This window comes from Thermobia domestica, chromosome 11 (assembly GCF_964235325.1).
Source record: "Thermobia domestica chromosome 11, izTheDome1.hap1.1, whole genome shotgun sequence".
NCBI lineage: Eukaryota > Metazoa > Arthropoda > Insecta > Zygentoma > Lepismatidae > Thermobia > Thermobia domestica.
The window spans coordinates 177,214,465-177,239,463 of record NC_137464.1 but is presented as its reverse complement, the minus strand read 5'-3'; the positions used below and the strand labels follow the sequence as shown (position 1 = coordinate 177,239,463).

The window sequence follows — 24,999 nt, the reverse complement described above, 5'->3', positions numbered from 1 at the left end:
TTTTGATCTTCAGCCGACTGTTTCCATGTGGAAGGCTCCAGGCACCAAGTTACTGGTGGTAGTGAATGACGAAGCAGTCTTTTACGTTGTTCGAAAATATTTCTGAACACACGATAATGACGTCACACCGTTGTTTGTCAGTGTTGCCAAAGAAGAAAATAAGTTATAATATTGTCGTAGGTTTTTTTTTTTTTTTTTTTCCAAGCGTTTGAACGTTTAATCCGTCCAGTTCAGTGAGTAGACGCCGTGGAATAATCGTAATTGCGTACATTCAACAAGGTGATAAATGATTAGCAAAATCGACTCCGAATTCTCGTCGCGTATCCAACGCTGATAGTAACAATACTGTTATAAAATACTCGAATTCGAAATTACCTTTATTACTTAACATGAATGTAACGCTGTTTATATTTAATTCCTCCGCAGATCGGTGTACTGATTTTGATTATTTGGGGGGGGGGGTGCGTAGACCCTGGCCTAGCTTTAATTTCAGCACATTTTTGTCAAGGGGAGAATAGAGTTGCCAACCGACCGGTTTTTACCGGCCTGGCCGGAAATATTGCTGCTATTTTGATTAAAGCCGGTGACCGGTACAAACTTCTTACCAGCCCCTTTATGACTTTTTTTTTTTTTCAGATTTGTATCTAGTTCGAAAAATACATTTGAAAAGTAACTTTCATTCTGTAAATCCAAAACAGTCACCTTTCATCATTTATCAATGATTGATATATATTTTGTTCATCTGTTTAGGTAATTTTAAAGAGATGACAGGGACTCTATCAGGGAAACTTTGAAATTTACTTGTAAGGAATTGTATACATTTATTGAGAGTGAAAAAGGACTTCTTAAAGCAATTTCCTGTAGTTGAAATATAAGTTTAAAGAATAAATTTCATTTTCCAAATCCAAAATTGTCATGTAAAGATTAATATACTTTTGTTCATCTGTTTCGATAATTTTAAAGAAGTGGCAGTTACTGGTAAACACAATAAGATGATCAATGCCGATTTCAGTTTCTCATTTATAGTGCAGTGTATCTATTAAGATTATTAATGAATGTATTAAGGATATGCAGAATACAGGTGCTAATGCATTTTTGTTCACAATAGTACATTTCCTTCCCATGGATAAGTCCGAACAGAGATACTTTACAGATCTATATCATAGGAAATTTTGAGGGAGTACCTTTTTTTATTTTCCACAGTTGGCAACCCTAGGGAGGACAAGAGACGATGTGACTAATAAGAGTGAATAATTGTGATTTTTAGGTGCTTTCTTACCGGTAATCAAACTTGGGACCACGTGCACCCGCTAGTTCATGAGAGGGGGCATTTAATAACATGTTTGACAGCTGTTTCTAGAGAAGGCAAGGTGGGAGAAGGGGTGGTGGAGACATGAAAAATTAATTGAAAACGACCGATCTTATTAGAGTCGTCCACTCCATAGTTCTCGGGGACGCTGAAATGAATGGTGACATACCCGATGCCGTTTAAGTCTTAAAGTTTGTCCGCATCTGTACAGGGAGTTACGATGGATTGTGAAGGAGTTACATATAGAAATAATCGAAAACGACTAATATTAGTATCCAATTCATAGTTATCTTTGTGAAAATTAAATGGCAATTCTTGTGTTTTCATACTTGTAAGATGAGTTACTGCATTTGTCCTATAGGATCACTGTTGTTGTGTTTACGTGGTGTTATCAAGTAAATGGGTTTTCAGACGATAGCTATGATTTGCTTTACTTAACAGAGTTGCTAAGCAGGGCTTCACTTGTGGTTGCAAAGTGGAGGCAATTGCTCCCTTACTGACTTTGATATAAATCAGTAATATAATAAAATATTAAAAACATGCAACTCAACTTATATTGGAGAGTCTTTAAGCAATATTTGAAATAATGTTACTATTATCAGAATATAAGAGCAGTACGGTTTGTACTATTATCGTACACTATTATACGTAATTTGAGGAGGAAGATGGAAACGCGCAGGAATGTATTTGTCACTGTTAGGACTATGTGTATGACTGGTTAAGAGTGTCTGTGTCACTATCAAGACTGTTTGCCGCTGTAAGACAACGTGTGACTTTTTTTTTTTCAACATAAAACACTAGTTGTTCTCACTTTTCTCCCAAACTACGCGTCAGACATTAGACAACGCTCAAACATGTCATTTTCTTTCGGTTTGATCTATTGATTGATAGCTTATATGCTCTTTCTTTGAACAGTACGATAGATAAGCAACAATTAAGAGTTAATTATAATTTTAGGACATAAGTTGGGAGGGCAAGGGGAACAATTTACCCCATCGTCTTGAGTGGGTAAAACTTCGAATTGGTTCCTGTTTGATCAGGCTCCTTTCCAAATTACAGTTTCTCCGGCACGCTGTATGTGGATCATGTCTTATTGTTAATAATAGATATAGGATCAGTTTGACAACCAAGCTGAGAAAGGAAAGAAAGACAGACATGGTAAACAAATTTCTGTTTTGTTCATAAATATATTTAAATTGAAAATTTGGTAGTCAGTGAACCTATCCCGCCAATGATAGGGTTGTTTTATTATTAACGGTGTTGATAATATCTGCACTATCTTTGGGTTTTTAGTCCATTTATTAGTATGGAGAATTACTTTTTCTCTTTTATCTTAAATTAACTGGAACTTTAATTATTTTATTTTACTGATTTCTTCTTGAAATCTATTTAAATGTCCTTTACTTCGTGAAAATTAAATTTTGTGATAAATATTCTTCTCGTCTTGAATGTGAAAAATACGTATATTTTAATCAATTGTATAGAAATGTACCAATAAAAAATATGAAACTCTTATTTGAATGGAGCATCTTCTCCTCCTCCCCCTTCTCCCCGAAGCAAAATCTGAAATGAAGCTGCTGTCATCTTGTTTGTGTCATAATGAAAGTCTTGGTGAGACGTATTATTTTTACTTTCATCTTAATAGGTTAGGCATCAGTTTTTGTTTACAAAAAAAAAAAAAAATCATTTTGTTATAGATTATTCGTGACTACTTGCCCTCACCTATATAATTTTATCTAGTTCAATACGGCTCACCTTTTGACAATTCCTCCCCCCCTTGTAATATTTTTCATAAGTAGAAGCTTTGCTTTGTATACAATTAAACACAAACTATTTGCTTAGCAACACAATATATTCACATTTAAAAACTACATACGTGTTACAGTTTTGCTAACTAACACTTTGTAGCAACACAATATATTCACATTTAAAAACTACATACGTGTTATAGTTTTGCTAACTAACACTTTGGCTTCATCAGACACTATGAGATACAGGAGAAATGCACAATCTTATATACAAACAAGAGCTGAGACAACCTTGCTTATGATTGACTCCTGGCAGCAGCAATCTTATAGTGTCTGATAAAGCCAAAGTGTTAGTTGGTGAAACTGTCACACGTATGTAGTTTTTAAATGTGAATATATTGTTTTGCTAAGCAAATAGTTTGTTTGTGTTTAATTTTCCCTCCGTTAAATGTAATACTATTGTAGAATTTATGAAGTACATTGGATTTAATATAATTTTCGCAATCCGTTGTTGCTTACAGGCTTGAATCTCAGAACAGTGTAACTTATTTTGTAGACTAGTATGGATTTGTGTGTGCGTGTGTGTGGAATTTCTCAATATACTATTGGAAATTTCATGACGGCCTTAGGGTGAGGTCCAGAAACTTGACCTATTACCCTTCTCCGCCCATTACATGGTAGTGAAACAGATATTTTTTCCGAAATCCGATGTTGCCAACAAATTCGAACTCCATGACAGCTCTCAGCTAAAATAGGAGGGGGTGAGTAAAAGCTGATCTCCGTTACTTGAGTAAGGAATGGAATGTTTTAAATGTTTTGGCGAAGAAAAAAGTAGCCTGGAAGCTGCGAGTCCTTCGTGTTGTTTTGTTATTTGACACTTCCAACAGAATATCTTTCTTCTTCCGTTAAGGAGCGAATCATATTTCCTGCCAGTTGGTCAATGTTTGTTCATCTCCCTGTTCTCTGTATAGAAAGAATGAAATAAACAAAGAAGGCAAGAAACACATTTTGGACTGTGCATTTTTTTAAAAGATAAACATGAATGCATCTATTGAAAAAAAAAAACACGAGGAAGATTTTAATCTATATAAAAGTATCTTCAATTCTAGTCGAATAATAATATCTGAAATGCATGATGAATTAACTTTCTCATTTACATAATAGATAAGGCAACAAGATATCAAAAATTTACAAACAGTGTATTTCAATTATATTTTACATTTTATTAAATTACATTATTTTTAATTATTTTATTACATAATTACACTATATTTTACATCGATTATTTTTATAGAATTCTTCACTAGAGCATAGGCCGTCTAAATTAATTTTCTTTTACTGAGTTTTCCTCATGACACCGGAAGAACATAGGCATAATATTAAATTTTCTTCTTTCTCTTCGGTATTTGATAGTGTTATGTATAGGCCACGGGGTTTAGATCGAGTTACACAGGATGACCATGGTTAGTTATTAGCGGAACAACTATTCTCATCTATTATATTATTATTATTATTGCTGAGAGGTATTTACGTATTTAATAGTGATCTAGGTATAGTTTGAATGAATTTTAACATTATAATGAGAAATGGGGAAATATTTTGGAAAGGATGCTGACAAATAATAAGTAAAAAGTAGTATCTCACAATTCGTTTGAGAGGAAAACGAAAATCGTGGACAATTCTCTCAAGATTTCTCGTTGCATAATTCTGTAAACTTTCCAATTGTAGTGTGAAATTTAGCACCAGGAAATATTTATTATTTTACTATTATAGTTAATTTAATATGCTTTGTTTCGGATTGATTCCCGATCAAACAGAATTTTCAGTTTTTAATCTACATCTTTAGATAATTGAATTAAGAAAGAGGGAACCTTGGCCTAGAACAACAATAAAGAAAGCAATGTGATCACCACACATGACACAACTTGCCTTCGTTGTAACATTAAATTATTATTTTTATTACCACTAATCATAAAATTATTTATTAACTGGCTGAAGAACCGGCGTTCACGGGAAGAGTAGATTTATGGAGAATATTTGAAATGTTAATCATATTTGAACCCTTTTTTCGCATTTAGAACAGGTATTTAAATGGAAATTAAATTATAAAAGGTTAGGCCACCCAAGTGCTATTTTCAAAAATTGATTTTAAACTGTTTAACAGCTTTTGACATATTTTATATTTGAACCCTTTCCCCCTAGGATACGCCTTTAATGAAAGTGACATGAAAGAAATCCGACTCCAGTCAACTGTTACCTACATTGCAAAATCCATTTGAAACAATCTATCCGTTTTTCTCATGATGATGACAAATAACATCATTTTGAGTGTGGAGGACACATACCTCTTAGGAAACTCATTATAATGAAAGAGATCTGGAAAGCCCAGTTTGAGCCAAGTGCTAATGTTCCAAAATTCTTTCCAAACGGCTCAGCAGTTTTCTCGTGATGATGAGAAGATAGTCTCGATGTCTTCTTTACAAAATTTTCTTTTTACTTTCGAGTGACGATAGGAAATAAGAAAGTATAGCAATCATAGAGATGCAAGGGCTCGGAAAAAAACCGGGTTTTTTGGAAAAAAACTCGGTTTTTTCTGCTTTGCTTTTTTGCTTCGGAAATTTTGGGCTTTTTTCAAAATACTGCTTTAAATTGATAAAACAGACTTTGTATCGCTTCTCTATAACACAAAAAATCATTTAATTAGTGGTTGATGCTGATAATAATATAAAACATCGAAAATAAACTATGAATTTCGAAAAAAATATTTCAAACAATTTTTCTTCAACATATTTACATTATGAATCCCACAGGATTAACCAATGTATATAATAAGAATTTTTTAACCTCCTATATACAAAAGTAAGCAGAATTGGCAAGAACCGTGGTTGTTTTTGAAAATGCCAAAAACCCGTTTTTTGGGGGATGTTTAAACCAGGCTTTTTTGACTTAGATTTTTTGCTTTATGTATTTATATTACATATTCACAGAAATAGCCTAAGTTTGTTTCGCCTTGATGTTATTATGCAACAGCGGGGTTATGCCGGAAGAACTCCCATAAGCTTAAAGAAGTGCGGTCAGTAAATTTCTTAAGTTGAGAATCTCCCGCCCTAGCCATTGGGAAAATCCCGTCATTACTTGAAATGTAAGACAATAACGGGAAAATCCTGTTATTGCTTTGCATGTAAAATTTAAAGGTCAACGTACCATAATCAGTACGCTAAAACTGAGGTATTAAATTACAAATTTAGTACCGGTACGTAGATATCATTGAAAGTCCAATCCAAGCTAATGTTGGAAGCTACGTAGGCAATCGATAAATTTTGCCAATTTCTATCAATATATTTAAGCAATATTGGCTTCTTTATAAAACAACACGCATTTAGGCATGTAGAAATATACAATTTGGTTTGTTTCGTATATTTAGGCTTAACATCCTTACGAAATACCGAGGTTATCAAGGAGAAGACTTTCGCTTAAACTGACATCCGAACCGCTACTAGGGTTACGCATGAAAGAAGGATTGTGGTTCGACCAAAAATTGAACATGGGACACCTTGATTAAAAGGTGAAAGGGAAATAAAACTATTACAGGTGGTTTGATATCTGGAAACGTTACCATGAAGTTCACACGATTCGCATTTTTCATTCTTTTTATTTTGGTGGTTTAAACCAGTTATTAAAAAAAAAAGTTGGTGTAAATCAGCCAACCCTAAAAGTAAACACTTCTTTTTAAAGAATACACAAATAACTAGCAAAATAGTATGTAGTATTTTTACTTCAAAATATTCCATACCCTCTTTTTGAAACAAAATAAAATTAAAATAAAACATAAGAGAAATACTTAGATTTATATGATACACTTAAAGACTGCACATCTAGAGCTTTTGGTTCTGTATATTCTTGAAATTCTACAGTTAAGTTTTATAGAACCACCATCACAGTTTACCCAATCCTCAAGTTTTCTGACTTTTTAACAAGAGGGATTCAACATATCATTACGGAACTCCCCCCCCCCAAAAAAAAAAAAAAGACTACGGAATATATTTAAGTTAAGCTAAATACAACTGCACAACAAACATGACTGAGTGATTAGCTTTTGCGCTTCTATCGGGAAGTCCGGGATTCAACCAGCATTCGACCATTCTGACAAAGCTTTTCTTCATTCCATCTGTGAATGTAGAAATAGTGCGTGTACTGTGAGTTGGGCGACTTCCTTTTTTATTGTTTTTAAATCGTTATTATTACTAATTACCAGCAGTGACGGTTTTGCGAAGGTTAGGGGGGCGGTCTTTCGGACTGAAGCCCGTTCCCCAAAGTTACGGAATGTCTGCAACAAACGAAATATCTATTATTTATGCCTTTACTCATAAACTTTAAGCTCCCGTCAAATAAAAATTACGAATGTTTAAAAAAACTAATCATTAGTAAAAAACCCTTCCCAAAATACTTTTCTAAATCCGCCACTGATTCTAAGTATAAAATTATTTTTAAAGTTGTATCCGGAAGATTATTGCTAAACATATAAACGAAACGAAATATTAGTTATGCCTGTACTCATAAACTTCAAGCACTTCCCAAATAAAATTAGGACTTTTTAGGAAACGAAACAATCAGAAAAAACCCTCCTAAAGTACTTTTCTAAATCCGCTACTGATTATTTGTATAAATTGGTATTCAAGGTTGTGTCCGGAAAATTATTGCTAAATCACTTCACAGCTACACTATAACAGAAATGTGGAAGTACGGTTTGACGGATATATTGAAAAACGTACGCTTTGATGGATAAATAGAAAAACGGGCAAGTTTAACTTTTGCGCTAGAAGCTAGAGTACTAAAAGCTCTTAGAAATGAAACACGGATGACAAACTAGAGAAGAAAAAAGATGTCGATAACTCAAAAGTTAAAATAAAGTTAAATAGCCTCTAAAATTACCCTCAAATACTACATTTTTCATGTTAGCTTTAATTCGTAAAACATGTGCTCCATCCATCTTGATGGTGAATTTCAGAGCGAAATATCACATTCAGGTCATGGAATTCTTATCTAACTATATAATATACTATAAGAAAGCTATTTAGATAGAAAAATCATGAAGTTGAAAAAAGCCAAAATTTCCAAAATTCTCGTTTTTTTCCCAAAAAAGCCGGCTTTTTATGTGAAAAAAACCATCGATTCAAAAAAGCCGGCTTTTTTGCATCTCTAAGCAATCATGAAAAAAAAAATAGATTTAAACGGATTTGTACGTTAGATGATCCCTACATGTCTCAAAACGGAGTTCTGTTCGTCCCAGTGAAAATATGTTCGGTTGCCTAGAGGGCATATCTACGGATCAGCGTATCGAGACATAATTTTAAACTTAAGGTTTTTTACAAGATTCTCTAGCGTCATTTTCCAATTTTCTTAACACCTCTAAAACTACGAGTAGTTTACTGAAAGATGAAAATCAAAATTTGTGATATTCTCAAAAACTACTCTAACGAATTTCTTTTCGTGTTTCATAAATCATTTGGTAGAGCGTTCACCTCCGGTGCTCGGGATCCCTGGTTCGATCCCAGCTCGCGCCGTGTGGACTTTGTGGTGAACAAACGCCGTGCTCGTGGGTTTTCTCGGGGTTCTCCCGTTTCCTCCCACTTTCTTCATTCCACATTTCATGCATTTCTCATCTTCACCGTCTCCTTTAGCCTAACCGGCTTATGCGTGGGACGTAAAACTTAAAACATCAGTAGCGTAGCCAGGATGTGTGTTTGGGGGGGACAAGTGCTGTTATAGGTACATATAGAGGAATTACAAACAAAAATATATAAACATAAAATATATAAAAAATTACAAACATCAAAGTACCAAAGTACATTGTCGGACCTCTTTGGGGGGGCTGCCCCCCTTCCCTACGCCACTGGGCAACATGAGATCAGAAATTTATGAATAATGTATTTTAATTATATTTTGCATTTTATTACATTATATTCAATTACTTTATTACATAATTACATTATACGCGTATTACATCGATTATTTTTATAAAATTCTACACCAAAGCATAGGTCGTCCTAATTAATTTTCTTGCATTATATGCGATGTGGCCGTGTACTTAAAAATCTTTTATTTCTTTTTTTTTTTTTAACTAGCATTAACACAAAATAGAGCATGTACCTTTCGTTTGCGAGGGGGAGAAAAGAGCAAAATGGAATCCCAAATCCACGGCAAGGGGGAAAAAGAAAGAGAGAAAGTGACCTCTTAAACCCACATGTGTAAGTCATAAATCAGAGTATAACAGAGACCCAAAACTATGGCAACGTTGGTGGATACACATTTACTTACAATGTCACTAGTAATGGGATACGAGTGTTCGGACATTGCCGAAACCACCCACGGAGAGTTTTCTTGTTCTTGCGACGAGATTATGAGAAATGTTTTACTCCGTACGTTGAGTTGGTAGTGTGTCATCACTTAGGTAGTGTGAGGGTATTTACATAGCTTTTGTTTATCTGTATTTATTCACATGCATTGCTGGAATTAATCCATTCACGCTTTTGCCCACGAAGAAACACTTGCAACAATGTCCGTCAGATGGCTGGGTGTTGAAGAGGGCTCAAAGTGACAAATGACAGAGGGTGTTTGGTGCCAAGTGTTTCTTTGCGGACTCACAGGCATCTGCTTTCCTAGGTTTTCACTACGCTCATTTTATATCTTTTTGTTTTTCATCCGGATATGAAGACATTTCTCAACATGGGAACTGCTTGATGATCATCCATTTTTCTTTCAACTGCTTGGTTGGTGTCTGACGCAGTCACACGGTCAAAGGACCTGTTTTCTGTGGTAGGTCTGCTTGGAAAACTCTTGAGTGTTGGAAATCTTGAATATCTTGTTGTCAAAAAAGAGATGTAGGCAGAGATGGTCAACCTTCTCTGGAATTTACAATTCTGCCCCTGCCAAATTTACCATTCTGCCTCCACTTTTCTCTCTCTTAAATTGAATATTCTCTAATTTCATTATATCTTTTCAACGAAAAGTGATGTCCTGCCCCAGATATATTCATACATGTACAATCCTGCAGAAAGGTCGTCGCTGGCTTTTTTCGATATAAATCGCTGTTAGCGTCAATAACGTCTTTCTAAGTACGAAAGTTAGTACCAACAAACAAACCAACGTTTGGTAGACCTTGGCTCAGTCAAACGAAAAGATATACGACCTCTCTGACATAATGTTCTCAGTGGGTTCGCCTACGTTAACGTAACTAATAAGGGTTACTTAGCGAGTAAAGCTGAAGTAGAATAACCACTGTATAACTAACAATTAAAAAGAGACTTTCTTCTTGTAATTCTTTCCTTATTTCAAGAGAAAAGTCAGTTGAATTATTTTAGTTTATAAAAGATCCTGAATCCATGATTCTGTACAGTAATGCAAAAGTACATTGATAATAATAATAATATTTTCTTTTTTTAAAAAAAAAAAAGAAAAAGAAAGGTTCCTAGAGCTTCATTGGTAAGAGGAATTAGAGCAAAGAAAGGCATGAATATATTCAATGCTTCTTTTAATTGTTTGGTGAATAGTGTCTAAAATTTACTAGACATTAGTTAAAATATACAATTTTTACTGTTGAAGTGGACGTTCAAGATTTTTTTGAACATGCTTGCAAAAAGTATTCACACGTCGTATGAATGTACTACTTTATTTTGTCAGTGAATATGTTTAGCGTATAATACATCTTATATATAAAAGAGAACGCACAAATCCTTTGTTCCCTCATCACGCTAATACGGCTGAACCAATTTCTTTCATTTTTGGGGGGTTATTAGGATTTGGACCCTAGATGGTTTTTATCATATCACTTTAATTTTCAATTACCAGTGTCTTGAGATAATTGACCATTCAAGTGTCCATAACGTACAAATCCTTTGTTAGTTCATCATAGGTAAAAATAAACGTATTTATATGCAACCCGCATGACCGTGTCACTCGGCGGGTTAACATAAATGACAGGCGATATAATGTTAACATTTACTGCAATCTACTATGGTTTTTATCATATCACTTGAAAGCGAAAAAGTAAAAATTATCTAATTAACAAGGTTTATTGCGTTCCGGGGTGACCCCAGCGAAGCGGGGTGAACGCTGCTAGTATCATTATAAATATAGTACTGTGGAATGGTTTTTATTTATTTATTTATTAATTTTTGTAAGTATAGACTTACGTGTACTCAAATACTGCTGCAGTAGTACCTTGAATTAACGTTTCATGTGTCCACAATATTACATGAATTTTTATCTTCCATTTATCTCATGAGCTAAACTCAAAATCAAATCAAATTTAATTTAAAAATTATTTTAAGTTTGCCTTGAGTCAAGGCTTACTACGTCTGCTGGTCCCACAACATACGTGAGTTCACTAAAATACAAGCTCCAAGGAAACTGAAGTCAGAAAACTTTCGGCGCCAAGTTTCTTGTTGAACAAATATATTTCGAAAATCACCGACAGCCATATTGGCGCCATTCGTAAGTTATCTGAATTTGAATTATTCATGCTCGAAATTAATTGAAAGAATACACGGAATAAAATACACGTTTTCTTATATTTGTTCATTTTGTGTATGGCTATTTTTAAATTACAACAGAATGGTTATTGCAATAAAAAATACAAAAGAAAAAATAACTTATTTTGAAGGAAAAGAAAAGAAATTGCACAGTATTTTGATGCATCGTCTGCATTAGTAATTGTTGAAATGTTCTAATATATTCAACTTGTGACTAGTAACGCAATGTAAAAGGGCAAGAACTGAGTTCAACGCTTTGAAGAAGCGAGTCTTTAAGGCGCCTTTTGTGAAAGAAACTAGTTTTTCCTTCTGTGTTCATGCTTACATAACTTAGTTTATTAATATTGGATTTGCAATAAAGTCATCATACCTGAAAGGAAAAATGTCCAGATTCAAAGTTACAAGCAACAAATAAATTGAAAAGAAAAAGGGTAAATTTTCAACATGCTAAATAATAATCAGTGACGAACGCAAAGGGCATTTTCCTTTGAACAAGATATGGTAAAATAAACATTTACCATATTAATATTAAAATGGTGCGTATCTTGAAGCAATGTGAGTTTGCTTGCTTGAACCTCACTCTTAATGAAATTCTGTGTATGCTGCTGCTATTATTATTATTATTATTATTATTATTATTATTATTATTATTATTATTATTATTATTATTATTATTATTATTATTATAAAGTAGTGAGTTTATGCTTGCGAAAAAACTCCATCTATTAATTTTAGCAAAAAATTAAACAGGATTATCCGGTGTTCTGATTAGCAATCCCATAGGAAACTATTTTGCAGAAATTTGATTAAGTCCAAATCTCAACCGGAAACCAAAGGTTTGCAAGAAAAAAAATCACATATGTACTAAGACACTAAAGATTTATCTACGTGGCAAGTTTAGTCAAGCTCCAATAAATTCTGTATATTACGTATTTAAAAAAAAAAAAAGAAAGAAAGAAAGAAAGAAGCAGATGCCGGGCGAAAACAAACAATATTTTCTACAAAATGTCAAAGGGATATTATATTCAGCATATCTCTATCTTGCTAAAATAATTCAGTTATGAAAAAGGAACATTATTTATTAATACTACATTGGGATGATCCTTCATATCCACGTATGTCTTGCCTAACTCCGTTCATTGCCTGACTTAACTTGATTTAATTGATTTTCAGTCGAAAACTGCCCGTGTCGTACACAACTCGTAGATCTAATAAAACATCATGTTATTAAGAAGATTATTCTGTCATTCCTGATGTGTTGCAGTCATTCAGTTTTCGAATCTTATAATGGCTTCCTGCATTGTACTACATATCTGCAATCGAAAGTTCGATGCTTGTTTTGATGATTCTACCGATATTTCAAATTAACAACGTTGCATTAGTGCTGTTTTAGGATATTTCTGTATGAACCGGTTAACACAGGTCTGTGTTACCGCTTTGTTATTGAAATTTGAAAATTGGGTCGGATTTGATGTTGATTTAACCTGAAAAGTCAACTCGCGCTAATTTGTTGGTTCGGCAGTCAACAAATGTGTAAAAATGAGTCAACAAACGTGTTCAAAAGGGAACGATGGGTCTCTCTCTGCTACGCTCTTCAAAAGGGGGAAACGAGGAATACAAAGCGAGGAAATTTTAGTCACCAGGTACAAAACTAGACCGAGTACTTCCAATAGAAGCAAATACACTTTCTTGGTTGAGACATCATATTTAAGACATCTTTTTGAAACTAAACTGAGATTGCTTACGTAAAATCGTATCTTGCATGTGTAAATCCAGTAGTATTTGGACTTATCGTACAGCAAACGTATAACTGAAAAGCGTGTTTTATAATACTTTCTGTATGTGTTCCATCTGTACATACTTTCCTTATGAAACAATATAGGCGGTCAGGATCTCACATACAAATGGACGTATATAACATATAGCTGACGAAGGTAACATCATACACTGAGAAAAAAAAGGTCTAGGATTTCCGTGTGGATACATCGTATTTACGCGGGTGCGCTCCTTAAGTAATGTAATTTCATGTGTAAAAGTACAGCAGGTGAGAACACTATGTCAAGTCTGGAGTTCGGCGCCGAACTAGATTCGCTGTGATTAGATAATTTTATTCATATGATTGGTTTCGTGTTAAAAACTATTACTCTCATAAGGTAGGGAGTCACAGATTTAGAAAGAACCAAAAGGGGACACTCGTAGGAAGGTAATAACAACATTATATACCTAAGTTACCACCGTTGGAATGGGTATGGCGTTAATTCTAGATTTGAAATGGTGGTCCCACAATCCAAAATTTTCGCTGGATGGTGGTGTAGATCGTACTACTGATGAAACAACATTACTTAATGTGGTGGCGCACGTAACCTGGTAAAAAAAACAGCATTTACATGCCGACTGGATTATGCATTTTTCTCCGTGTATATGTATGTAATATAAGGAAGATTGTTAGGTACCAGGCATCCTGCAACGGCATGATGTAACACCTGAGGGCAGTGCCTATGTAGCATACGGATAACGTATCCTCCGTACTGATTTCTGTAGTAAGCAAGAGGATTCCGTATATATTTGTACAATATACCGCTGTCCGGAGAACAGAGTTTTCTCAGTGTAGACAGCATGAACTCGTCTCGTAGGCAGACTTTGTTTTTCCCTTTAAAACTATATATCAGTTTATTTTATGGTGAACGTAGAGGATCGACTTTTGCCAATAGAGGACAGCACGTTTCGCCTACCTTTCCAAAGTATTTTGTAAGGATCGACAATATTCACAATATTTCAATCAAATTCAAGAAATGAATAATCAAACTTTATCGAAAGACGAGTTGAATGAATAAGTCGTGTGTAATTTGCAATTATTTTGTTTTCTTTCTTTATTCTGGAGTTTTTTACTCTTCGGAGAAACGCCCTAATGAAGAAACTGAACGACTTATTCTCTGGTTATTGATTCAATTTGTTTTGTGGGTAAAGTTTCGAAATCCGTCTCTTGATTTTCACTGAATTGTTACGAATATTGTGGCTCCCTACGAAAATACATGGTAAATATACAGGCCTAGGTGGAAACTTGCTGTCTTCTATTGGTAACTAATGCTCATTTAAACTTACCATAATAGTTTATTTCCCTTGGTGAGTATTTAGCGCATTGCGTTTCAAAACTGTGATATTATGTGTTATTCTTTAGTTATTTACTTTAAAAATGAAAAGGAGATAGGAAACTTAGTTCGACTATTCATTTATTTTTTCATAAAAAAAAAATTGCGTAGCAACCCTGTTATACAGAAAGTAATAATGTTTCCAAGAGGTGGTGAAATTTATTCTGTTTTTTTCTTCCCCTTTTTCCTTGTGTTTATGTGGCGAAAGAAGTAAACGAAGGAATGTCGAAGGGGACGCCATTTTAGTTGAGTTGGAAACCGGATGCTTGTCTCATTCATCGCCCACATTGTCACTTCACCTTCCATACGAAAGAAGAGAAGATGGCAACTTTTTTTTTTTTTTTTTTTTTTTAAGGATAAAACAAGAAGAAATATTGTATTACAAGGCGACTTCCTCATGTCTCCAACAGGATTGCCAGACTTTATATCGTGAAGACGAGATCATTAAAATTCTAGTCCTCGACAAAATAAGAGCTTTCTAAACTTGTATAAAGAGTTCGAATTTCCTGCTGCTATTAAAAAAAGAAAAAGAAAAGAAATTATATGAAACCAATTCTTCCCAGTGAAGCGGGATTACCGAACACGTAGGGGTTAACTCAGAACTTTGAGCGTAATTTCAAATGATTGTCACCGGTAGTGTACACAGAATTTCATCTACGGCGAGGGGGTGAGTTCAACCTTCCAAACTTGTGTTGTTTCAAGACACCCACCATTTTTTATACATAGCCTATATTAATATAGTATTTTAAAAAGTTTTTCATAATATCTTGTTGAGGGGAGAGAGCTTAAAATCCGGAAACAATCCCCTTTGCGTATGTCACTAATTGTCACTATTTTTAAAATTCTTCCCCGTTCAAGGAAATCAATCGAAAATTGCATATAAATTGTGAAAACCCTACAACATCAATATTTTATTTTATTTTATTTTATTTTATTTTATTTTATTTTTTTATTTTTATTTTTATTATTATTATTTTTTTTGCGAAGGAAAAGGCTAGGTGACAAAAGGAGTGATTAATTGTATTCTTATTGTATAGAGAGGAAAAAAGATCAGACGATTTTTTTAAAAAAAAATAAGAAAAACGTGTGTTAGTCAAAGCTGTACCATGTGGGTTAGGGAAAGACGTGTGTTGGAATTTAGAACTATTAAGTTTAAAACCGAGTTTTCTTACTTTTGGGACAGGGATACGCCAGGAGAATTTGGGAAAGGGGGGTCTCTTTCATCTGATCTCATATAAAGTGATGATAGGTCAATTTGTGCAATTGACAAAGCAGTAAGATATAAAGTGATTCAGGCCCGTAGTCAGAACATTAAGATAAATGAGCCGTAGTTTTTGGGAGGTTAACCTGAGTTCACCTTATATTATTGACCGCCTTTAAAAAAAAAATCTTTAAACAACCAAGTGGAATTTTCTAGGGGGATGAAGGTAGTCACAGGGGAAAGGGATTGAGCCTTTCTCTATATATGAAAGAAGTCGTGACACTGATCAATGCCTAGACCAAATGGATTAAACTAGAAACTTGAAATTTGGCCAATACATATCATTTATGACGTAAGGTACCACTAAGAAAGGATTTTTGGAAAATTCGACGTGGAAAGAGGTAAATCGAGGTTGCAAACATTATAATGAGATAGTTTGTCCATATCTCCGAATTTCTTACGGTTAAAGTTCATGAAATTGCGTACTTAGACTTTTATTTAAAATAATTAAACACGTGTTTCATCGTTTCTATATGTTTGTTTGATATTTGACCTAGAAAGGAAGAAAAGATGTGAGAAGAAAATCGGGTGAGGGTTGCAATTGGTATAAGAAAGACGGCCATATCTCGAAATCCTTTAAGATTAGAAACATGAAATTTGGTATTTGGACTTCTTATTTAAAATTATTAAACATATGTTTCAGCGTTTTTTCATGTTTCACCTAGAATCAAAGAAATATTTAAAAAGTGGTTGTGAAGTGAAATTAAATCTTTTAAGTTTTACCGTGCTCGTGGGTTTTCTCGGGGTTCCCCCGTTTCCTCCCACTTTCTTCATTCCGTCATTTCACTCATCTCTCATAATCACCGTCTCCTTTAGCCTAATCGGCATAACCGTGGGACGTAAAACTTAAAGATTTCATTTTTTTTTTTTAAGTTTTATGTCGCACGGCTGTGCCGTCTAGGCTAAAGGGGACAGTGATTATGAGAAATGGATTAAATGGTGGAATGAAGAAAGTGAGAGGAAACAGGAGAACTCCAAAAAACCCACGCACACAGTGTTTGTTCACTACGAAGCTTACTTGGCGCAAGCTGGGAAAAGTAGGTTTGGTACACTAACATGTTTATACGAGTCTCCCAACTCAAACGAATGCTGGGACCTGGTGACTCAGTGGTAGAGCGTTCACCTCTAGGGATGCGTACGAGACAAGATTTGTGGCTGTCTCGTCTCGAAAATGTGCCGTAAAAGTGATGTCTCGACTCGAAAAATGTATGGGGGACAAGTAGGGGGCTGCAAGGCCGGATGTTATGGAGGGGAGCCTTGGGAACACGTGTCGACCGGCGGCAGTCGCCTGCGTGCGTTAGTTGAGTGTGGACCACTGTGTTAGTACCTCCTGTTGTGACGCCTCGTCGTCAGTTGCGATGGAGCGAAATTTGGAGCAGCGCTACGCCATCAAGTTTTGCGTCAAACTGGGAAAATCAGCGACCGAAACCAAGGACATGCTTACGCAGGCCTACAAGGAGGATACAATGAGCTGCACAATCACTCCGTAAAAAGAAGGCCAGAATGTCGAAATCGAAAGTGAAATCGATGTTGATTGCATTTTTTGACCGTCGTGGCATTGTCCATAAGGAGTTTGTACCTCCTGGACAGAGTGTAAATGCAAGATTTTACTTGAAAGTGCTCACACTACTGCGAAATCGGATCACACGCGTGCGACCAGCTGGTGGGGAAATGGAAGCTCCACCATGACAACGCGCCGTGCCACGGCGGGTGGATTGTGAGGGATCTCCTGACCAAATTCGGTGTTTCCACGTTGCCTCACCCCCTACAGCCCTGATGTGGCACCGCCGGATTTCTTCCTGTTCCCCTGTATCAAGAAGCAGCTCAAGGGGCATCGTTTCGACTCGGTGGAAGCGGTCCAAGCGGCGACGACGAGGGTGCTGAACGGCATCCCGGAGGACAACTTCCAGAAGGCCTTCGCGACCTGGAAGGCTCGCTACCAGAAGTGTGTGAATGCCCAAGGAGCCTATTTTGAAGAGTATTAAGTCGATGTACCAAAATGTTCAATAATTAAAAAAAAAAAATCAGTCCTACTACTTCTGGATACGACCGTGTATTTCTCTGTTGGAAGAGCCGTGTCTCGACTCGAATTTTGTTAGGAAAATCCTGTCTCGACTCACCTCGTGCGCATCACTATTCACCTCTGGTACATTGGTTGCCTGATTCGATCCCAGCTTGGAGCTCCTCCGTGGCTAAGTGGTTAGCGGACGCGCCTTTGGCGCGGGAGATCCGGGTTCGATTCCCGGAGGGAGCTCATGTGGTTCGGATTCCACGTTAATTAGTAATCTCATATGACCTCGCTGCTGAAAGGGACACTAAACTGAAATTCAACTCAACTCGATGCCAACTCGCGCCAAGTGGACTTTTTAGTGGACAAACACCGTGTGCGTGGGTATTGTCAGAGTACTCCTGTTTCCTCCCACTTTCTTCAATCCACCGTTTCAGTCATTTCCCATCATCACCGTCTTCTTTAGCCTAGCTGGCGTAACTGTGGGACGTAAAACTGAAAAATTTATTTCAAACGAATTCTATATATTTATATAAGATGCAGAAAGATCGCATAATAGCCTTTTCCCCATAGTAACACGTGGGTACATTTGCAAGTAATAAATAAAACAAGACTATGTTATATTACACGTTATTGGGAAGGTGTGTTCTGATGTTCTTGCATTAGAGTTGCCATTTTTTTTCAGTGAATCCTGAAACGCCTTTAGTATGCCTTTATATTACTAAAATAATACATTTAAACAACTATAATAAATCCGGAGGTTGTCCCTAGGAAACGGAGAAGTCTGATAACCTTATCATACATTAGTTTTTTTTTTTTTTTATTACAAAGATCTTACATGCACAGGCGAAAAGATTTTGAATCTGTCAATTTGTTTTTCACTCGTATAAGATTTTCTTTACTGGTATAGCCGTTCGAAAATACAAAACACTTGATTTTTTTAGTCCTAAATTAAAATTAATGATTGTTTACTGTACAGTTTTTCTTTCAAGCGTTGAAAGTTTTGCGTGGGATCTGGCAACCTTGAACTTGAGACGCTTATATGTTCGTGTGCAAAACTACTGTATTTTTCCCGTCTCGCCCCACCCGATACGAAAGCGAGACATTCTTTTCCAGCTTCCGAAATCCAACTGTCTTGTCTTCCCATTATTATCTTCTCAGCTCCCCATTCTTTCGTTGTCTTCATTCCAGATATAGCAACCAAACACTCCACTTCCCCTCGACGTACCGTCTTAGTCTATTAGCAACTGATGATGAAATACTAATGCCCTCGGTGGCGCCTCTATGGCGCATAGACTATCAACGAACTCTGACGGGGAAATGTGACTCTGAGAACAAGTAGCTATAGGAATATTCTCTTTTATTTTTTTTTCCTTTTTCATATAAGAAAATATAGATTAGCAGTGGTATATTTAGAATCGATTAGTTAGTTACGTTGGATTGTTTGTCGGGGTTGAGCGTCCTTTTTCAGCAGTTACATGAGACATGGATCTGCACAATTTTGCAGTGAAGACCGTTTCGTCTGATTTGCGGGGCCTGGGGCGAAAGTAAATTGCTGGATTAGGTAATGTCATATAGCATGAATATATCAGGGGCACGGTGGCTCAGTGGTAGAGCGTTTATCTCTGGTGCATGGGATCCATGGTTCGATCCACGGCCAAGTAAGTTTGTGGTGGGCAACATCCTGTCCGTGGATTTTCTCAGGGTAGTCCCGTTTCCTCCCACCTTTCATTCCACCAGTTCTTCCATCATTTACTTGCTTTAATCATCGTCTCCCTTAGCCCGAAGGACATATCCGTGGGATGTTAAACTGCAATATTTCATTTAATTTTATAAATATATCATTTCAACCTGTAAGTTTTTCATATCAATAATAATGATATTCCATTATAAATGCATTGATAGTATACAGCCACTTTTTAATTCTTATCTCTTATGTAATCCCAAAAATGAATTAGAAATTATAGACTTTCATGGGGGACCAAACTTTTTCTTCCTACGGACTGCCTCTGTCTTCAGTTAAGGAACCACCGGGATGCGTTTTAAGTTTTACTGCCGGGAACCAAACCCGGAACTGTGTACCAAGACCGTATGCGTTAGTCACTAGACCAGTGGGGAGGGTCTTTGAATTAGAGTTTGGCGTCTCTTTCAACAATGATGTTATGTGAGGCATGGACCTACTTGGAATTCGAACCACACAAGCTCCCAGAGGCTATCAAGCCCGGGTCTCCTGCGCCGGAAACGTGTGCCCTAACTATATAGACACAGTACCTGATGATATTAAATTTATAACATGTTTTCTATAATGATGCTAACATCTCATAGAAACGTGTATATACTTGGTAAATGAGACTTGTTTCTCCATGGTCCAACTTCGTCTCGAGGTACAGTTGATTTAATGTGTAATTGTGATATCTAAAGATCGATCATGGTCGTAAAACCTCAATCTTGGTAGAGGCGGAACTCTCGCAAGATAATTGTTGTTTCGCAATTGCAGAGCACATGTGTTTGTTTTAAACGATGACATATTTTGAAAACGGAATGATCATTAAATATTCGTTAAAGAAAAGTGTAAAGGCAATGCAGAAATGCATAAGATGAAAGGTACTCTGATTGGGGGAATAGTTCCATCATTTACAACTTTTGCCATTTGGACATAAGAGGCGGTTGTGAAAACCTGGAAGATAATACTTCTTTGTTTCTCTCACAAAACTACAAAATGAAACTTAGATTTTCCATAATAGTCCCACTTTCCTCGTGAGAACGAATTTATTTCTACATACACGAAATTCAATTCTATATTTTTCGTTTTGCGAAGTGGGCTTGTATTTTTCAATAATTCTCTTCTTTCTTCCAAGTTGTTGAAAAGTTTGTTCCAAGTTGTTGAAACCATTGTCAGCAATTGTCTTCTTTCTTCCAAGCTGTCGACCCATTATCAAGAATTCTCTCCTTTCTTCGAAGTTGTTGAAACCATTGTCAACAATTCTCTTCTTTCTTCCAAGTTGTTGAAATCAACCCGTCTTCCACTTGCTTGGAAGCAGCAAAGGTTTGGATCAAGGCAGATGCTGTTAAGTGGAGAAACTCGAACTGCTATGTAACTCGTATAGTTTTTCAAGTTGCAAATACTTACAGTCGTCCTTGCATCTCTTGTACCTCGTCGCTGATTGAAAGGAGTATTTATTGCAGATAACGCCTGTGTTTTAAATCAAAACCCATTAATTTTTTCTGTGTTCAACCCTATTTTTTCTCAGCATCTACAAACAGGAGCTTGTAACGCGATGTTGCCAAGTTCGTACAGAGCAATTTCTTTTAAAATGCTTCCGTATAACTCCAGTCTGGCTCAGAATTAGTTTCTCACAGCTTCCACATTTTAGTAGGTTGTTTCCAAATATGAATGAAAAGATGATAAGAAGTCTTGGCAACGTGGCGCTGTTAATACCTGCATTCCAAACAAGAACTAAAGTAAATGATGAGTGGAAGAAAATACGTTTCTTTTCTTCTTTTACTCAAATGACAAGATCTTAGATGTAAGCTAATTATACAGATAGAGATAAAGAAGGACAATGTGTAACAGGACAACTATACCTACAATATGAAATGATATGAGCAATATTTCTAGGTATACCCTGCAATATACTCCGGCTGCAACGTTTATGCAGCTATAGACGTAATCCACTCTTTTTTTTTTCCACATGATTTAAGGGAGGTGGCCGTTGGGAATTTCCCCACTCCGCAACGCTACATTTTCCATTTATCCCCAATGTGTGTTATCAGTACTTCCACACTGCTACTTTTCAGAATCACCACGTGAATTGGGATCCTCGGGACGGGGATTAGTTTGAAATTATCACTGCTTGAAGAACGTATTGTATTGCACTGAAAAGGAAAAGTACTATTTACTGAAACACTACTTTGTTACTTCGAAGCAATACGTAACCTTTTTTTGGGGGGGCGGTATGCAAATAGGGGGTTGCGTAACCATCCAAACTAAGACAGCAGCCGCGCCTAATAGAGAGTATCAATTTTTTAAGGTAGGATTAGTACATAGCTTGCTCTGATTTTTCTGGTAATTTCCAATGATACCTATATGAAGAATATTGCTACTGAAGTTGGATGATGGTGAAAGCTGCTAAATATCGAAGTAGAAGTAGCTAAAATACAGCTGCTTTAAAAGTTGCTAGTGTATTAATTCCATATTTTCTAAAGAAAACATTTTTGGAAGTTTTATTCTATATTTCTAAATGTAGAAAGGGGTGGAAACTTTGGTTTCTGCATCCTCTATAATTCAGTATAACAAATGATTAATTTTATTATTCTTGGAATTAGTGACCTAAGAGGCCGACAAAGTGTTTTTTTTTTTTTTTTTTTTTAATAGATAGAGCCTATTATTATACCTGATTGTATCACCGATTCAACCTTATGGTTAGTTCGGTAGTAAATACCGTTTTCCTGTTTGTTGCATATGGCTTTGTATACTTTAGCTTTATTTCGACATTACAGAGTAATAGATTTACAATGTGTTCAGTTTCTCATGCAAGCAGGCAGCCGCTTTGCGTCAAAGCATGTTATCTACACTATAAGTATGTTTGTGCAGGCATTTGTATCCCACGCTTCCTTAATCGTTCCAGCCTGTTTCTACACAACACAGGCTTGCTTACTCTCTGTGGCTACAGCAAACGAAATCATCCTAAAACCCAGCCAGCACAAAACGGAGACAACTCATTTTATCCTTCGTCACTTACAATCATGTGATGTGCTCTGCAGTGTTACCAGAGACTTTGTTTGGTTTTTGTCTCTACCTTTTTTTCGTAAATTTACAAGTAATATATGTGTCTCACGGTTTGAATTGTTTATTTTTTTTGCCAGAAGTATGTGTCCCATTGTTGAAGTTTGTGTGGGTAGCCATATGTAGACCAGGGGATAAAAATGAGGGGAAACGCAGGGTGACGCCGTTCCTCCACTTACAAAAATGTCTATGACGTCCCCCTACTTCCTAAAAAATAAACTGGGCAAAGTTAGGCACGGGGGATGGCGTGAAGTCCTGTGTTCCCCTACCTTTTCAGATCCACTTTACCCCTGCATGTAGATACAAAATAAACAATCAACTTATTTCGGTAGAATAAGAACTATCAAAACTGAAATAGATTGGCAACAATTTCTAACATCATAGAAATTATTTTTTTCCATTTTCTCGAAAACTACTCATGAGAATTTAGCATCAAGTATGTCATTTTGTTCAGCTCGATCTCCTCTATAGATTGACATATGTCTAATGTTTTTGGATAATATTATAATTAAGCACAACTTAAGTATTAATCATAATTTTGAAGTGAACTATACTTCATTAACCATATTATATATTGTCATCCACCTCCATGTAGCGGACAATCATCGTCGGGGTGGGGGTGGAGCTGAGAGGGCGGCTTCATTTCTCATCCATGCATCGCTCCTCAACGGCATGTTCTCGCATTCCCTCTCAGCCGCGAATAGCATCGCTACCGGACTCGTGGGTGGTTGGTGGAAGTCTTGCGAAGTGGATGGTCCGTGGAAGTCTTCCTCCATCTACAGTGTGCGAGCCGGCCTGCTATTGTGTGCGTCAAAAAATATTAAAACAAAAAGTAAAATAAATAAAGACACAAAAAGATAAAAGTCCGCATCTTTTTTGCTCTTGCGCTGCTGGGGTCTATCCTTCTGGTTTTACTGTTCCTTTTAGTTCCTATCTTTATTTCCAATCCGAGGCCATGCATTTTTGTTAACGGGGATGCTTTTCTTGTATACCCATTCCCTTTGGCTGATCCTGCGGTGAGGGGATGCTTACGGGATAGCCAGGGGAGTAGCGTAAGTTCTCGCAAGCGCCTCGGTGTGAAGTCGTGGCGTTGACACAGATTTTCTGTTTATTAATGTATCTCTATTTAACATCAACATTTCATGGGTACTAAAACTATAAAATTGGGTCCGGGCTCACCCTCTCGTAAGAAGTCCAAACCAAATAAGAATGGGTCAGATTCTGAAGTTTTCGATAATGTGGAAAAGACAAGTATCGTGATGCCTGTAATCCGATATTTTGTAATTAAAGGTAAAGATACTGCCAATGCTGAAGCTAATCGTCCGACTGTTATTAAGGGCTTATCCCCTTTCCTTTTTAATAAAGTAATTGCCTGTAGCGCTGGACAGGTTAAAGATACAGTATTTACTTTATTGGTGGAAACGGTCAACGAGATACAAACAGTGAAGTTACTAAAAGTGATTACCATTGGACCAGTGTACGTGCCGGTGGAACCCCATAATTTACTGAACAAAATATTGGGATCTCTTAAACGCCACCGAGGAGAAGATTAAACCGGAGTTGGCTGACCAGCTTGTTGTAGAGGTAGTTCGCATCAAAAGTAATAAGTCAGCTCAACTCATTGCTACTCAGTCACTGAGTTTTTAAAATTATTTTTAGATCGCCTACATTTCCGGACTACGTGAAGGCTGGTTATTATCGACTTAAGGTGCGTCCCTATATTCCCAGTCCCCTGCTCTATTTCAAACGTCAACACTTAATGCACACCAGCATGCCATACAGTGCGAGTGCTACTCTTCGTGCAAATTGTGGTCAGGGTAGTCATAGTCATGGCGCGGAACCCTGTACAGCGACCAAGCCCTTTTTGTGTCAACTGCAAGGGCGAACATTCTGCTTCATCTGGAGACTGTCCAGCCTTTCAACGTGAGAAACGTATCGGAGAGCTAATGTTTATAGAGATCTCTGCTACCAATTGTAATGGTCGCTTAAAAAAAAGTATCCCTTCCTCATTTTCTGTGCTCTTTGCTGCTATTGTAAATCTATGGCAGTCCAGACGCCCGACGTTTTCCACCCAAAGAGATCTTATTCCTGACAAAAGTCCAGAAATTCTGACCCCAGTCTCATTGACCAGCGAACCCCACAAAACCCCATGTGTTTCTATTAGTGGTGTTCTTCGGCGAACACCGGCTCATCGCCGCCAACTCTTT

General features: G+C 36.4%; 1 protein-coding gene across 1 annotated transcript in view; it reads left to right on the top strand.

Moving 5' to 3' along the window:
- The window catches only part of LOC145664574 (uncharacterized), a 158,862-nt gene that overhangs the window by 130,469 nt on the left and 3,394 nt on the right, over positions 1-24,999 (top strand). The gene's annotated exons all lie outside the window — the stretch shown is intronic.